Source organism: Pinus tabuliformis, chromosome 4_2 (assembly GCF_031772625.1).
Source record: "Pinus tabuliformis cultivar Carrire ecotype Pingquan chromosome 4_2, CPIR1, whole genome shotgun sequence".
In the NCBI taxonomy this organism is placed as follows: domain Eukaryota; kingdom Viridiplantae; phylum Streptophyta; class Pinopsida; order Pinales; family Pinaceae; genus Pinus; species Pinus tabuliformis.
This window is the reverse complement of record NC_142304.1, coordinates 193127175-193143901: the sequence shown is the minus strand read 5'-3', so window position 1 is coordinate 193143901 and position 16727 is coordinate 193127175. Positions and strand designations below refer to the sequence as shown.

Sequence of the window (16727 nt, the reverse complement as noted above, 5' to 3'; positions counted from 1 at the left end):
TGGAGAAATTTGGATTTTATGTCATTTTGGAAATGGTTTCGGTTTTGGTCAGATTTATTCTATTGTCTTCTTGAGTTTATATCATTTGGATCTATGTTTTCCTTTTGTATTTTTCCATCGTGAGGAGCTACTTTATTTCTTTGTTTCCCTATTTTCTGATGTCTAGAATGCCAAGTTCTTTCTGAATCTGAAGCTAATAACTATGTAAATTTTCTATATTAATAAATTTCAAGTGTCGCAGTTTATAAAAAGAAACAAATCCACAAGCTAGTAAAACCATTTCCCCCATATTATTGATCTTATTCATAAAATATTCTAAGCTTATTTTAATTACATTACGAGTATTTTGAGCTTGTTGAAGCGGATTCCTCTTTGTCAATATTTTATTTTTCTCCATGATCATTGTACTCATTAACTCTAAAGGATTTTAATTTGTCTCAAAATTTAGAGTTAAATTTTTTTATAATTAGGGTTTATTTACCAATTCCTCAAGTGTCTATTTTTATAATTCATCTCTCACTATTATGAAGGAATTCCATATCTTAGTAATTTCATCTATGATATGGTCCCAAATAATGTGTTTTTTTCTAATCAAATAATATTTACCAACCCATTTTCCCTATATCCTTTCTAATTGTCCTTGAAATTTAATTTTAGTCTTCTAATATTCAATTATAATTCGATCTTTTGAATTATTTTCTCTTTAAAAATATCTATCGTATTATTTTTAATAGTGATTATTCTCTTCAAATTCTCAACCTCAATCTCTTGACGCTCAAATCTAACAATATCTTAGCTAACTCTTCAGATGGGTCTATTGGCATTGAAGGTTGAGAAGATGAAGATATTTCCCATAAATGTTCAACTTTATCCTTCCTTAGTGTAGGTTTTAACCCCGTACAAAAATTACCTGCATATGAATTCTAAGAACAAAAAATAAACAATGTGAGATCATAACACATAAAACACACATACATAGAGATTTTCCCTTAGATCCCAAAACTGGGACTACCAGCTTAATTTTTCATTATGTTCCTTTCAATGTTACAATACATATATTTACATTCCGAATCATCCAATACCATGGACCAAAAACCATCGCGCCCAAAACCATGTGCAAAAACCATGTACAAAACCATAGGTAGATTCGGCCACCTAATATAGGGTCCATTTTTTTTTCCAACCCAACCTAATATAGGGTGGCTAGCCGTGGAAAGAATATAACACAACCCAACATTCTCCCACTTGTTGTTTTCTTTCCACATGGGGCCACAATAGAGCTTAGTCATTTATCCAGCCCTGCAACGCCCATTGTTTCTCTACACCAAGAGAACTTCTCAGAGCTCACATATTTTGTCAATGTATCTGCCGTATTCTTCAAAGTTTCCAACTTTACTAGCAACACCCTTTTGTCTTCTATAATATCCCTCACAAAGTGATATTGAACATTAATGTTCTTTGTCTTTGAATGGTAAGCAGGGTTCTTTGCCAAGAAAATTGCACTTTGGCTATCACAATCTATTCTTATAGCTCCCTATACTAACCCCATACTTGAACACAATCTCTGCAACCAGATTGCTTCCTTGCTTGCATGAGGGGCTACCATGTATTCTGCCTCTGTAGTTGACAATGCCACTACATATTTTTTCTTACTCATCCAATTGACTGCACCTCCAAATAGGTTAAACACATATCGACTTGTAGATCTTCTCTGATTAGATCTCCAGCCCCGTCTGCATCAACAAAGCCATGAATATCCAGAACTCTGTCCAATCCTAGTCTTCCTTAGTAGCACAAACCATAATCACTAGTGCCATGCAAATACCCAAAGACCCGCTTCACTGCTGTCTAATTCTCCTTCCTTGGTTTGACATAAACTTGTTCAATACTCCCACTACATGTGCAATGTATGGTCTAGTACAAGCCATCACATACATTGGGCTACTAATTGCACTTCCATATGGAACACGGGACATGTCCTCTTCCTCTTCTTGTGTCTTGGGACACTGTTCAGTAGATAACTTCACACCTACAGGAATAGTAAGCTTCACTGGTTTACTATCTTGTATATTAAACCTCTATAGTATTGTCTTGACATGCTTCCTCTGGTTTTACTAGAGCTTCCTCTTTGTCCTATCTCTTTTAATTTCCATGCTAAAAATATAGTTTGCAGCACCAAGATCTTTCATGTTGAATTTGGAGGACAATTGGGTCTTCAAATCTTGGATAATTTCTTTATCATTTCCAACCATCAACATATCATCCACCTACAAGATCAGATAAATACCACAGTCACCAATTAATTTAAAATACACACAGTGATTTGCTTTACTTCTAGTGAAGCCAACTCCCTGTATAAATGTATCAAATTTCTGATACCACATACTTGGCGACTGTTTTAACCCATATAGAGACTTTTTTAACTTGCATGCGAGTTCTTTCTTACCCTTCACTGCAAAGCCTCCAGGTTTCTTCATATAGATCTCTTCTTCTAGATCCTAGTGAAGAAATGTTGTCTTCACATCCATCTGTTCTATCTCAAAATCAAAAGCAGAAGAAACAAATAAAAGTAATCTAATAGAAGCTACCTTGGTAAAAGGAGAAAAAATATCACCAATATCAATGCCCGACACTTGGAAATAACCTTTTGCTACCAATCGAGATTTGTATTTCTCCACTTTTCCTTATGCATTTGTCTTCTTCTCGAACACTCATTTGTTGCCAATGGGTTTCCTTCCAATCGGAAACTCCACCAGAGCCCAAGCCTCATTTTTGTGCAAAGATGCCATGTCATCAACCATGGCCTCTTTCCAGAGTTTTCCATCCTCTGAATCTATTGCTTCCTTTACAGTTCTGGGATCATCATCAGTAATAGATAAATAAAAATTTGAATAGAAAGAAGATGGACTATACCTTTCTGGTTGCCTTCTTTGTCGAACTGATCTTCTCACAACTGGAGTTTGTGGATGTTCATATTCTGATTCCTTTTCTATTGTAGAGTCTGATTCTTCCTCCTTTAGCTCAAACTCTATCTTCTCAGGTTCCTTTGGTTGGACTTCATCTTTAATAACATCTTTCACCTCTTTGAACACCACATCTTGGATGTACACAACCTTCCTTGTTAATAGGTTCCAATGTTTATAACCCTTTAAACCATCCTTATACCCAATAAAGATGCACTTTTCAGATTTACTATCCAACTTTTTTCTTTTCTCCTTTGGAACATGTACATATGTATCACATCCAAATACCCTCAGATGTGAAAGAGAGGGTTTCTTACTAGTCCATACCGATTGTGGAGTCTTATCCTCCAACGCTGATGAAGATGATCTATTGACCAGATAACATGCAGTCTCCATTGCCTCTACCCAGAATTCCTGTCCTAACCTAACACCACTAAACATGCTTCTTGCCCTTTCCATCAATGTCTTGTTCATTCTTTTTGCAACTCCATTTTGCTCAGGTGTGTATGGAGTAGTCCAGCAGAGCCTTAAATTATTTAAACTTGTCAAAGACTTTAGATTTTTTCTTAAGGAAAAATATCCATGTATTCCTTTAAAAGTCATCTATAAATGATACATAGTACACAAAATTACCCAGTGATGGAACCTTCACAGGTCTAAACACATCACTATGCACAAGCTCTAATATTTGTTTCGCCCTCTTACCACCAGAGGGGAAATTCACCTGATTTTGCTTCCCATATACACAATTTTCACAGAAATCAAAATCGAGAGAGCTATTAGTCATACCCTCTGTTATCACCCTAAAATCTTTGTCTCTAAGCTTTGGAAATTTGCCTTGTTTTTAGTCATAGTCTTATAAGTTTTCAGTCATCTTATCACAATTAGTGTCATTCTCATTTACAAACCCTTCTTCTAGTCATGGTGTTAAAGGGTCTCTAGGTCATTTCATGCTTTAAGGGTTAGGTCATAAGGTTAGAAGTCTTTTAAGGTCATATCTCTTTTCCAAATAAAGTTTCATAGCCTCATTCCATGTTCTAGAAGCCTTACCAGGTGTTTAGAAGTCATATCTCACATCATTCTAGATAAATTTTGAAACTAGCTACGAAATCACTGAACTAGGACTTTTCGTAGCGCGCTACGAAATCCCTGAAAAAGCTCGTTTCAGCATAAAAAACTTTGCTTTCTGTGTTTACTAGTCAACTTCCAAAAGGGGTCCTGAGCAGCTGAAAACTAAATTTTTAAAATTGAAAGAGGTGTTTCTTCCTAACATACCAAAATACAAAAACCTCTTTCAGTTTCTTCAAATTCATTTTGAGGTGTGAGGAATTTATGGTTAAATGTGCGCTACGAAACTGCTGAAAGTCAAGCTTGGTCTTCTGGTTTTAGAAGTCTTTTTCAAGATCCGTTTCTGGTCACATGAAAAGGTATTTTAGAATTTTGAAGGAGGTTTCTCTTCACCAACTCTCTAGCTACAATAACCTATCTCACTTTCTTCATAAGTGTTTTCAGTTGGAATATTTTTCAGAGAAACTCTCTTATTGTGCTTTGGTGTAATACTTTTTTTCTAGTAATACAGTACTTGGTTTTGCTTCTCAGGAATCAGAAGGGATTCAATGTTCAGAATGTCTTGTGTTGTTCTTCTCTCTTTATCTACAGTGGTATGAATGTGTGATTACTTAGAAATCACTGATAGTGCTCTAACTTCCTTTACACATTTATAAACTGTGTGGTCCTATGCATTTCTGATATATTCTCCATATGTTGAATTCCTATGCCCTGACTTCTATGTAAGGATGATATCATTGTTATACTGAAATGAATTTGACTCCATAAGCCTAATGGATAATTTCTAATTGTGTTTCCAACACTTACATTCCTTCATTTTGTTTCATAGAGTTAGCCATCTTACTCATAATCAAAATCTTTATTCTTGTGAGAGAGCCCTCTCAGGTTGAGGAGGCTAAGCCTCAGCCAAAAGTTTGGTTTGAAATAGTTGCTCAAAGTCTTCCTGATCAGCAGCCTTCTAGGGTCTAATTTTGAGATAACACCCTCTACCATACCTTTACCATGAAGTATTCGAAGGCCCTTCTCTTCAGTATGTCCAAGCCTTTGATGCCATAGCATGGTCTTTTCTCTAGAGACCACTAGATTTTCTGCTCCACTTTCAGGAACCACAAAACTGTTGCACTTGTCAACAACAGTGCTACCTTGTAGCTTGTACAATGTTCCAATCCAAACTCCCTGCATCAATACCAGTGCTCCCTGAACCATCTTGCAGGTATCCGTCTCGGACATTGTTTTTACACCTGCATCATCCAGCTTGCTTACATAAATCAGATTTCTGGCCAACGCAGGAATATGCAGAACACCCAGAAGTGTTCTAATCCTTCCACCTTACAAAATTAAACTTAACTTTTTTGTGACTAATGATTTTAGCCTTATTTTCATCCCCCAAGAAGAAATCACCCCCATCATATTTTTCATACTCGTAGAACCACTCTCTATGGGGAGTGAAGTGAAAGGATGCACAAGAGTCAATCAACCATGCCTCATGATATACATGTGTACTTGAAGAAGCCAAGTACATATCCCCACCTTCATCTGAGGTGTTTTTCGCCTTTGTAGAAGGAGCATCATCACATCCCTTTCCTTTTTTAGGAGCTTTAGATTTACAGTCCCTTTTGTAGTGCCCTTCCTTTCTGCATTTCCAGCACACCTTTACAGGTTTTCCTGGAGATTTAGATCTCCCTCTAGATTTAGATCTCCCACTTGATTACTTATTTTTGTTTTTATTCTCGGACTGTCCTCGTACAGACAAGGCATCACCATTCTGGTTCTCCATATTTTTCCATCTCATCTCCTCCGTCAGTAAGGATGAGACTATTTCATCAAACTGCAAGGCATTTGCATTGCTACCTATTGCAATAACAAGACCATCCCACGAATTTGGTAGAGAAAACAAAAAATTGATGCACTTATCTCCATCTAAAATTTTAATATCAACAGATAATAACTGACTTACCAGAGTATTAAATGCGTTCAGATGCTCTATCACCAAGTCTCCATCTTTCATCCTCATGTTATATAGATTTTTCCGTAAGAACAATTTATTCACCAAAGACTTAGATTGGTACAAAGTCCCTAACTTGTCCCACAAAGCCTTCACTGTAGCTTCCCCTGATAGATTAAGCAATACTGAATCTGAGACACACAATCGTATTATGGTCTTTGCCTTCTGATCCAACTTCTTCCATTCTTCATCAGACACTCCCATTGGTTTAGTACCCGGATCTACTGCGATCCACTGATATTTTTCCACAAGCAGATCCTCCATCGTGAGTTTCCACAACTTAACAATTTGACCATTAAATTTATCGATATCTATCTTTCCACTACTTGCCATCTTCTTTCACCACCAGAATCCATCTCGCAGATCTCCCACTGAACAGGGTCTACCACAGGCCTGAGTGAAACCGCTTATCAACAAAGGCATCACCTTGAAGCTAAAACAACTCTGACACCATATGTAGGTTTTAACCCCGTACAGAAATTACCTGCATACCAGTTCTAAGAACAAAAAAAAACAATGTGAGAGCATAACACATAAAACACATATACATAGAGATTTTCCCCTGGATCCCAAAACCGGGACTACCAACTTATTTTTTCATTATGTTCCTTTCAATGTTATAATACATATATATAATGCCGAAGCATCCAATAACATGGATCGAAAACCATCGCACCCAAAACCATGTGCGAAAACCATGCACAGGACCATACGTAGGTTCGCCCACCTAATATAGGGTCCCAACCCAACACTTAGAACCTCAATCGGTTTCTCATATTATTAAATATGATTAATCATTTGAAGAATTTGTTGTAGGAGTTGAACTTTTTGTTTTTATATTGCTTGCAATTTATGAGTTTGAACATGGCCAATATTTGGTATTTTTATATTTTTGTTTAATTTTAGGATTTCAATGGCTTTGGTTTTGACCAAATCTTGTAGTGACTTCACATATTTAGGGTTAGCACCCAAATTAATTATCCACTATTCCAGCTCATCAATTCTTATTAGTTTTGTTCTAGTGGATAATTTTTTTGGCTTTATCTATTTTTCAATTTTATTTGCCATGGTTTGTACTTTACTCATGCTTGGAGAACTCTATACAAAATGTTTGAAAATGAAAATCGATTTTGTCAACTATATTCATTTGATCTATCTTTAGTGAAAATTTAGCTACTTTATAATCACTTACCTTATTCACTACCTATTCTTTAGGTTCTAATACAACCCATGTTTAATTTCCCTTTATCAAAATATAGGTTTGAAAGTAATTTGGTATCACTCTAAATATTTGGATGCATCTCATATTTCATCTTAATGTTTTTGTTCTTCATTACATGATATTGAGAAAAAATGGTTTTTTTTCCTTTGATTGGCTTAATAATGTTGAAGCTTCCTTCTCTTCTTAAACAATTCAGATTCCTATACTTGTTGATGGGACAAACTCAATTGAGAATATAGGATGGCTTACTAATGGTTCTTGTGCACCCTATATGATATTTCCTCTTTCATCCCATTTCCTCTCAATTCTTTCTTTTTCTCCTAGATTCTTGTCTTCTTCCATATATGAGATTATTTGAGAGGACTTGGGGTGCATCCTTTTATTAGCCTTCTCATGTTGTTGCATCATTTTAATTATAAATGGTTGAGTTGACTAGGCAAGACCCCACACTTGACTTTATGATATTCACTAGAAATCCTCCCAACTTTCTTGATTTGATAATTTTATAACCCTAGTTTTCATACATGACCCAAAAGAGTAGATCCTTGCTCTATTTGTTTCCTTAAAATTAAAAGATATGGATCATAAGTCCATGCTTTTACGCATTGAAAACCTATTTTCTTGAGAATTTTCTTAGCCATCTTAGGTGAAAATTTGGCATTGAAAATAAAGGTACAACTTACTTCATTAATTTAAATGTCATATGTTGTTTCTTGGAGGAAAAATGAACATAATTTGAACTTATTCTCCACCTTATATATTCTAGAGAAAAAAATCCTCATTGTTAAAAATACTAGTGATAATAAGGGTTGAGATTCAAAACCATAAATTCTAATTTATGTATGATTATGAAACAAGTAACATTTTACCACCTTTGTATTTGGACTCAATTTCAGTAATTTTTTAAATTTTAGACAAATTGTAGGAGGCAATTCTTCATGAATAATACTATAAGAACTATATACAAAATCATCAACATATTTTGTGAAATTTGTATTCTAAGGTATTCTTGTGAATAATGAGGTCTACTAAATAAACAAGGATTTACCCATTTCATATTTTATTTTCAACAAGAAATTTTGAAATGTTATAGGCTGGAAATACAAGAACAAGTACACCAAATATAAATAAAACCTAAAATATCTACTAACTGTAAATTTTGTAATTAGAAGTGCATAATGTCATCCATACTGACCATAACTAAACTTAGCCAAAGGTTTGTAATAAATTGAGAAGATAGAAGACATGATTTATAAAATTGCTTTATCAATATTTTTATCATTGTAATAGCCTAAAAGTGCACACATCATGATTATGACCTACCTCAAAATTTCAGGAAAAATACCATCTTCATAGGGTGAGGAATTTGTAGGCATACTACCATATTTATCCAAGTAAGTATATAATAGGGTGACCCTTTCTTGAAAACTCAACTCATTAAGGCTAGAAATTAAAGTCCCCTCTTTGAGAACTTGACTTTTGAGAAATTTAGTAAGGTTTAGCATCTAAAACATTGACTAGGAATTCAATACAAATATAACCAAGTCATTTTTTAATATTAGAAACCTTTTGGTCAAGAGATAATTTAGGGCACACCAATATATAAAATCAAGAAAATGATAGATTTATACAACTATAAATTTGGCTAGGTGAGACTCCCGCACATGAAAATAATGATGGAGGTCTTGAAAATAGTCATGGGCCAATGATGGAATTTTGTAATAGTCGAATTGAGATACAATAATGTCAAATAATTCACCATATTGGTCTATTAGGCTATTTTCCTCTATTTTTAAAGGTCCACTAGACCCGATGGATTTAGAAAACTTCATTTGAGGGAGAAAAAAGAAAATACAATGCTAATAATTGAGCTAATTTTTTATGGTAATTTTCCATTCTTTTCATGAAACTTCATCACTAAAATGACAAAAGTAGTCTCAATAAATGTCATTTTAGGTACAACCATACTATCAAAATTTTACAATCATTAGAATTTTGATGATATTTATGGACACATATCATAAAAAATAGAAGGTGTTTCCTAACACAAGTGCTTGTTGGAGTTCCAAATCCAATAATTGTTATTCCATGTAGTTGCAATACTGATGGAAGGTCAATTTCCTGTCATAATAAGACTGATGAAAGATGGCATTGGTTGAATGAAAATGACAAATATCCTTTGACAAAAATTCCATACCTGCCACACTTTCTATTTAATGGTTATATTTTTTCAGTAGTTGTATGTTCGCGTCAGATAGTTGACGAATGTTTGTCAAAATATTTGTTGGAAATCTAGTGAAATTGCAGCTATTTAAAAAAATGTGTGAGGATGGTTTAGGTCCATCCTTTTCTTCTCCATCAATACCTATAATCATCCCTTTTGATGAAACACTTGCTAGAAACGTCCTAGGTTTGACCAATTGTATCTTTTATAACCTTACATATAATAAGTATATTTATGTAATGTTAATGTGTATTTTTTTGGGCATTAGATATTATAATATGTAAGATGTTTAAATTATTCAATTTACATAACTCAAACTTAAAATTATAAAAAATATCTATTAAATCTATGATGTCAGAAATTGCTCCACAGTAGAAATTTTTTAATTATTGACGTTTCGAGTCTAAACCAAGACTCATCATTAGGAAAAAGGTCAAGAAGAAGCATATGAAAATTGTGTAATAAAGCATGTAGTGAAATTGGACGACAATATGAGGATGAATTTAATCACTATTAATATAATACATAAATAGTCATCTTAGTTTGGATAGTATTTAAAAGTTTGAATGAGGTTGATATTCGTTTCCTTCTTAGAACCCTAGCTAACTTATAAGTGACACCTTGGACGTAATGGAGGTACACGTTTCCAATTAGGGTTTGAGAGCTAGATGAGGACATTGAAATATAGAAAAAAGGCTCACACATATAGCTACCTCCATGTTGATTCTCATCGCCATTTGTCCTAAAAGATGGGGGTTCTCACCCTCTCATCCAACTCTCAAACCCTAATTGGAAAAGTGTATCTCCCTTACATCCAAGGTGTCATTGATAATTAACCAGGGTTCTAAGAAAGAAAGGAATTCAACCTCGTTCAAACCCTTAAATACTATCCAGCATAGGATGATTGTTTCTATCTTATATTAATATTGATTAAGTCATACTCATAATGTCAACCAATTTCACTACACACTTTATTACACAATTTTCATCTGCTTCTTCTCGACCTTTGTCCTGAATATAGGTATTTGTTTAGACTTGAAATGTCGACAATGAAATATGTCTGCCGTGGAGCAATTTCTGACATCACAGATTCAAGATCACACCCATAGAAATCTATAAACACTAATCTCTATTAATTTTTTGGAAAAAAAAAATAGTAGAATTAGATACATAGACATATGTTAGAAGCTATTACAAGAATAGCTTTCAAACCATGAAATAAACCACACCAAATATCTATGACATAGTTATTGGTTATAACTAAATATATCTTATGCAACTATTAGATCTGTAATGATATTGGTCTCTCTGAACAGTGGTCCTAACCTCGATATGCAGTGAGCTTGAATATATCCCCATTCTACAATACTCTGTCATTTATTAGGCATAGTCCCTCACCATGAAGAAAGGAGATAAATATAACTAAGAGGCATAATATTTTATAAACAAATGAAAATAAATTAGAAGCAAAACATCATGTTTTTTTTTTTTTTTTTTCTCGTTAAAACTGAGCTAATTATATTACAAAAAAGTCAAAATTACAACAAAAATTACATCTGGGCCGAAGCCCTGTTTCTTCAAAGAAGATATCGGTCATTGCTAACCTTGCAGAGAGATTCGACACAGTGAATACAGTAATCGACACGATGGATTCATGACTTGACACGGTGAATACAGAAATCGACACGATGGATGCATTACTTGACACGGTGAACATAATTCGACACGATGTATATAGAAAACGACACGGTGAACATGTAGACTGACGCGTGGACTGAGACTATGGTGATTTGGACCGACACTGCGAGCATAAACCCCATGACAAATATACAAAAACAGCAAAATGAGATGGTCAGAGAAATTCATTCCTTGCTGCCCAGACTTGGCGTCTTCTGAGTTAATCTTCATCCGTGGTGTGAGGCTCATCTTTTGCAGGGCCCTTGAGCTTTTCCGAATCTTCCTTATCCTGGCACGAGCTCCTCTGAACAGGTTCACTGGGGCCGGCCTCATCCTTCTGAACTGGGCGCCTGAAGTCGACAGTGGGAGTCTCCATATCAACCCTCGGAACATTCACAGTTTCCAAGCGCCCCCGAATACTGCTGCAATGCTCCATGGTGACCGAAACTATCAGAGTGTTGTTTGCAAATGCACAGGGGATTCTGTAACGAATGGCCGGGTGTTCCGTGTGACCACACTCCGGAATGCCCCAGCTTCCTCTAACATTGCTGCCCGGAGGCCTGTTTTGCTCAGAGGTAATCTCTACTGAAGAGGATGGTGAGATCTCAGGCCTCTGAGAGGCAGAACGACCCCGTGACCCTCCTCTGCGACTGCTCATCCTGAGCCTCTCCCTTGACATTTGACAATGGCTTCCCACACCAGCAATTCCTTGAGAAACCTTACACCAAGCGATCACCCACTCAAACGGCTTGAGATGCGGCAGAGTGGTTTGGGTAGCAGCCTTAATAGCTCCCATACTCCTCGGATGTTGCAGCGCATTGAATGGCGCCTGCAAACGACTGTACATTCCCACAGCATTCCCCTGCAAGCGACTAGACAAACTAACGACATTCCCCTCCGCATAAACCATTGCAGACTCGCTCATTGCTTCGCCTTCCGGCGAATTTAAGGAGCCTTCGTCATGGAGTGGCGTGGCTTGTCCGGGCTGACAGAGGCCCATGTGACAAGCCACATGCCTCTTAACTCCATTAACACGCGGAATTAAAACTATTAGCACCCGCATCCGGGAAAGCAAAACATCATGTTGGTGACCAAGTGAAAACTAGTTGTAGGGCTGTAATCCAATTTGTAAAAACACTTCAAAAAAAATGCTCGTTCAAGAGTGGACTGCGCTGTGGGTAATTGTGTTGTCTCATATTTTATTATTGTTAACTCCATAACACTTTCTTTAAGGAAGCATTGACCTATAAAATTATCTTAATCGTCTTCTCAATTCTACATTTAACATCATCTTGGAGTGAAGTCAAGGATGTGCAACTTTTTCTCATTTTTCAAGGGAGAAAGATATAAAAGAATCTTTAGAAAACATGACTAGAGACTCACTAAAAATATAAGAGACTCTTAAGAAAATATGAGTAAAGACTAATTTAAAATAAATGAGAATCTTAAGAAAAAGAAACATTAACAATTTTGAATATAATCAATATTGTTTGTGAAATTTTATCACACAAATATTACAAAATAAGATCACACAAATTTGGATAAAACAAATTTTCTTCTCAATCATACAGCTCAAATCATACCTATTTTCTTTGGTTTCCTAGTTGCAATGTTATATAAAAACAAAAAAAATGTTCTTGGGAGAAATCATTCCCTTCATCAACAAATATATGTGACTTTCTGTATTCATATTTTGTATTTCTTAGGGACTTTCCATATTTATGTGACTTTTATATTTCAATACACTGTGTGTTTTGTTATTCATAATTTCTATTTTTAATATTTATTGCAACTATTTATAATCTTGTAAAATTAATAGAATGAATGTTGCATAGATTATTTATCTCTTATTCTCTTATTCCCATCCTCTTCTAACATTTTTTAGAAACCACACCCTCTAGACACCCAACATTTTTAACAATTCTTCTGAGGCATGGGAAATACTCTCCCAGATTTGAAAATGTAATATCCAATTGATCCTTTAGATATGACACATGAAATAATGACTCACTAATCAACATTTTTAAAAATATGCATCCCATTGACCAAACACCCATTGCAAAACAATTATATGAGGTGCGTCCCATTAGCAATTTGGGAGATTTGTAACACAAAGTAACACACTCCCTATATTTATTGTTCTCAATAACTCAATGCTTAAAGTCGTCCACCATGACAACCATGCCAAAATATGCAATCTTTAGGGTAGTGGCTTCCTTGTTCATCAAACAGTTAGAGGGCTTAAGGTCCGTGTGTGCAACACCCTTGCTGTGATAATAAGCCACACCGTTGCAGAGTTTCCATAGTAACCTTTTCATCACCCCTAATCTATAATGGCACCCAAAAACCCATGAGTCCCACCATAAATAGATAAGATGTTTTTTTTTTTTTTCCAAGGTTAGATCCATATATTCCATTGTAATGTATACAAAATTTGGGTCTGTATACTGATCAAAACCTTCAATCTTTTCCCATTCAAAGAACCCCATTGCATACTTACTTGGACTCAAGAATTTTAACAGAGATCCTTCCTTTAATGTGACATTACAGTTAAGATAAATTTTCATGGACACTATATTTCCTACATCAACATTCTTGACCTTCGAAACAATTCCATAGGTTCCATTCCTTGAATAATTCTAAAGCTAATAATTCTAAGACATCCTTGAATTCTAATTACCTGAGATAGATAAACTGCAATTTCAATAAAGTTTGAAGTCATTATATGGAATTTAATTTGGAATGCAACAAGAGGAGGAGATATAATAACAAATATAGACATCCAAATAAATCATTGATTATGAAATGGGCTTCACATGAATAAAATTCAAAAGGAGAAGGGGTTTATAATGTTTTTCTACTATTTGTAACCATCCAAATTTGGGTGCTCGTTTTTCCATTTTGAATTTCGATATGACCTTTGTTTCTCATAGTTCAGTTCTTTTATTGGAACACAATTTCTATAATAAGAAAATAAACCTATTAAAATCAGCTTTGTAATCTATTTATATATATTGAAAGTGTAGTAAATTTGAAAGATTTATTTTTAAAAGTTCCTTTAATTTCTAAAATAAAAAACATCAAAACATTAAGCTTCTATTTTTTCCATCATTTTGTTTTTAATAAATTGGAGATTAGGTTAAATCTATGAGTTATTCAACATTATAACATAAATATATCTAACAATAAGATAATTATTTTTTGTACACATATATACATAGGGAAATGTATAGTTATTAGATTTTATAAGTTACAAGGTGTTTTATATTTAGCAAATAAATGGAGTTGACTAGCTCAAATTAATTGTAGGGTTGTTGCACATAAGGTAAGCCATGATTTCTCTTCGAGATAATCATGAAGAGGCTTTTACATTCAAATTCTTCAGCTACTTCAAATCCAAATAATTTACAGTGTGATATAAATTAACATCTTTAGAATATAAAGATATTGGTGATCTTGGGGTAGTTTAATTGGGGATGGTCATGAAATTGAAGTATCATGTACACAAAAATTCAGGTTAAAATCCATCAAGTTGAGTGTGGGCCACTTGCTGAGGGAAACTAGTGCGAGTGATATTCCAACCTCATATTAGGTGAGTAGGAGACTAGACCACTTTCCATGTCTTGCGAGTACCAAACCAATCCGCTTACAAAACATACAAATGTAGTGAAATTGTAAATGGATAAATCTCTATTCTTTAGACTTTGTAAGCAACTATATGAGATCTTCCTAGGTAAGGTCAAACTCCTAAATATTAAACCCTAAATTTAACAAAATAAAAATTTGTGAAAAAATATGCATAGTCTATATATATCTATATATATATATATTCACCCCAAATTAGTAAAGAAATAAAATCCATTTGTCAATCTTTCTATGTTGGGAGAATCTAGATAAAGTGATAATGTTGAACGAACTTAATTTTTTTTTTTTTTATTGTTTAACATGTTCTTATCATGCCAAGAAATAATTCTCTAAAGTTTTCCTTGCTGCCATATTTGACACAACAAAAGAAATATTCTTGTGCTCCCATATTTGATACATCACTTTTCTTGTATGGTATAAGCATTGCCTCCTTGAAGGCCTTGGATTGTTTCAATAAATCATTTTAACTAATTGATTTCTATAAGTTTATCTTCTTGGTTTACAAATAATTTGAAAAAGAGGATATTTTTTATGAAATTTTCACAATCCCCAAATCTCATGGCACTTTTGGAGAGAATGTGGGACAATATTGTAGGTGGGAATAGATCTATTTTTTATGACACAAAATATTCACATGCACAACTACAACACAAGATTCAACAAATGGAACCTCAACCAACTTTGGTAGTGTTGGATCATGTTTAGAAAAAAATGACCCTGATATATTGTTGTTAAATGGAGAAGGGTACAAGGTTCTCATTACAAATAGAAAAACCATTTATGATAAATCTAATTATTTCCAATATGAGATGTTGCTTTTGAGAGAGCTAGATGTTATATCCCTTTTCTACTTTTGGGCCTTTAAGCATCCATCCATTCCATAAATAAGATATTTAAAACTATTTAATGAGGTACTTGTTTCTTCTACTTTGAAGTACATATGAAATACAACATGATCCTTGATCTAGGTTAGTGTAATGACAATAAACCATGTTTGAAATTGATGATTAGCCTTTGTTGAAGTTCGAGTGTTAGACATGCTGACCAATCTAGCAACAATTTCATTGCAGATAATAGAGGAATGCAAAGGATTATTGACTATTATTGGCGTAATTGGAAGGTCTCTATATGAACAACCACATGCAACATGTATGACAACAAATTACAAGCTTTCCTAAGGGAAAATAATATTTTATTATCATGAAATAACGCTTCTAAAATGCATGTAAGAAAGCATAGATATATCGAAAGAAGACATATGAGAATGATTTTCGGACATGGGATTATTTTCAGAGGACAGGAAAATATTTGATTATGATTTTTTAGACTTGGGGGTTTATTTTCGCAAGTTGAAGTGGATAACTGAACACAACCTTAATAGAAATTCCAAACCAATCTCTTGTAAATTTAGCGAATAATCAAATGTAAGTCACTTATTTTTATTTTTTTTCCATTTCTTGTCATTCATTATCTTATGTATGACAGAGGAGGCTTAGCCAAAAACCTCTTTCCAAAGCGATAAATTAAAGCCTAAAGTGGAATAAATTATCTTCAAACAAAAATATGAAATAGGTAGAGGAATAAAGTTATTGACTACCTATTACACTTTTAATTATGAAAAAAGAGGGGATATTTTTTTTTTTTACATTAAAAGGATGATTTTTCTTTCTAGCATAACATCTTTGGTTCAAAGGAACCCTAGATTTGTGGAATTGTTATGGAAATAGTGATGATCATTCTTGTGCTTAGCATGTTTTAATGCGATATTGGGATATCTATTTGACTGAGAAGTAGCCTACATATAAAAGAAAAAGGTTTATTATACCACATAAATATAAAGCCAAATTTATTCACAAAATGTGGAAAAAGCATGTAAATTATACATTCAATCTTGGTCTTGTTTCCTTCCACAAATGTTTGGTG

At 34.1% G+C, this 16727-nt stretch overlaps 1 protein-coding gene across 1 annotated transcript in view; it reads left to right on the top strand.

Annotated features, from left to right (window-relative positions):
• LOC149168801 (uncharacterized) overlaps positions 1-16097 on the top strand; it is a 38568-nt gene extending 22471 nt beyond the window's left edge. Inside the window, exon 2 of the mRNA XM_089426970.1 lies at positions 15875-16097. The gene's annotated coding sequence lies outside the window, so the exon portion shown is untranslated. The remainder of the gene's footprint in view (positions 1-15874) is intronic.
• The last annotated feature ends 630 nt before the right edge of the window (positions 16098-16727 follow it).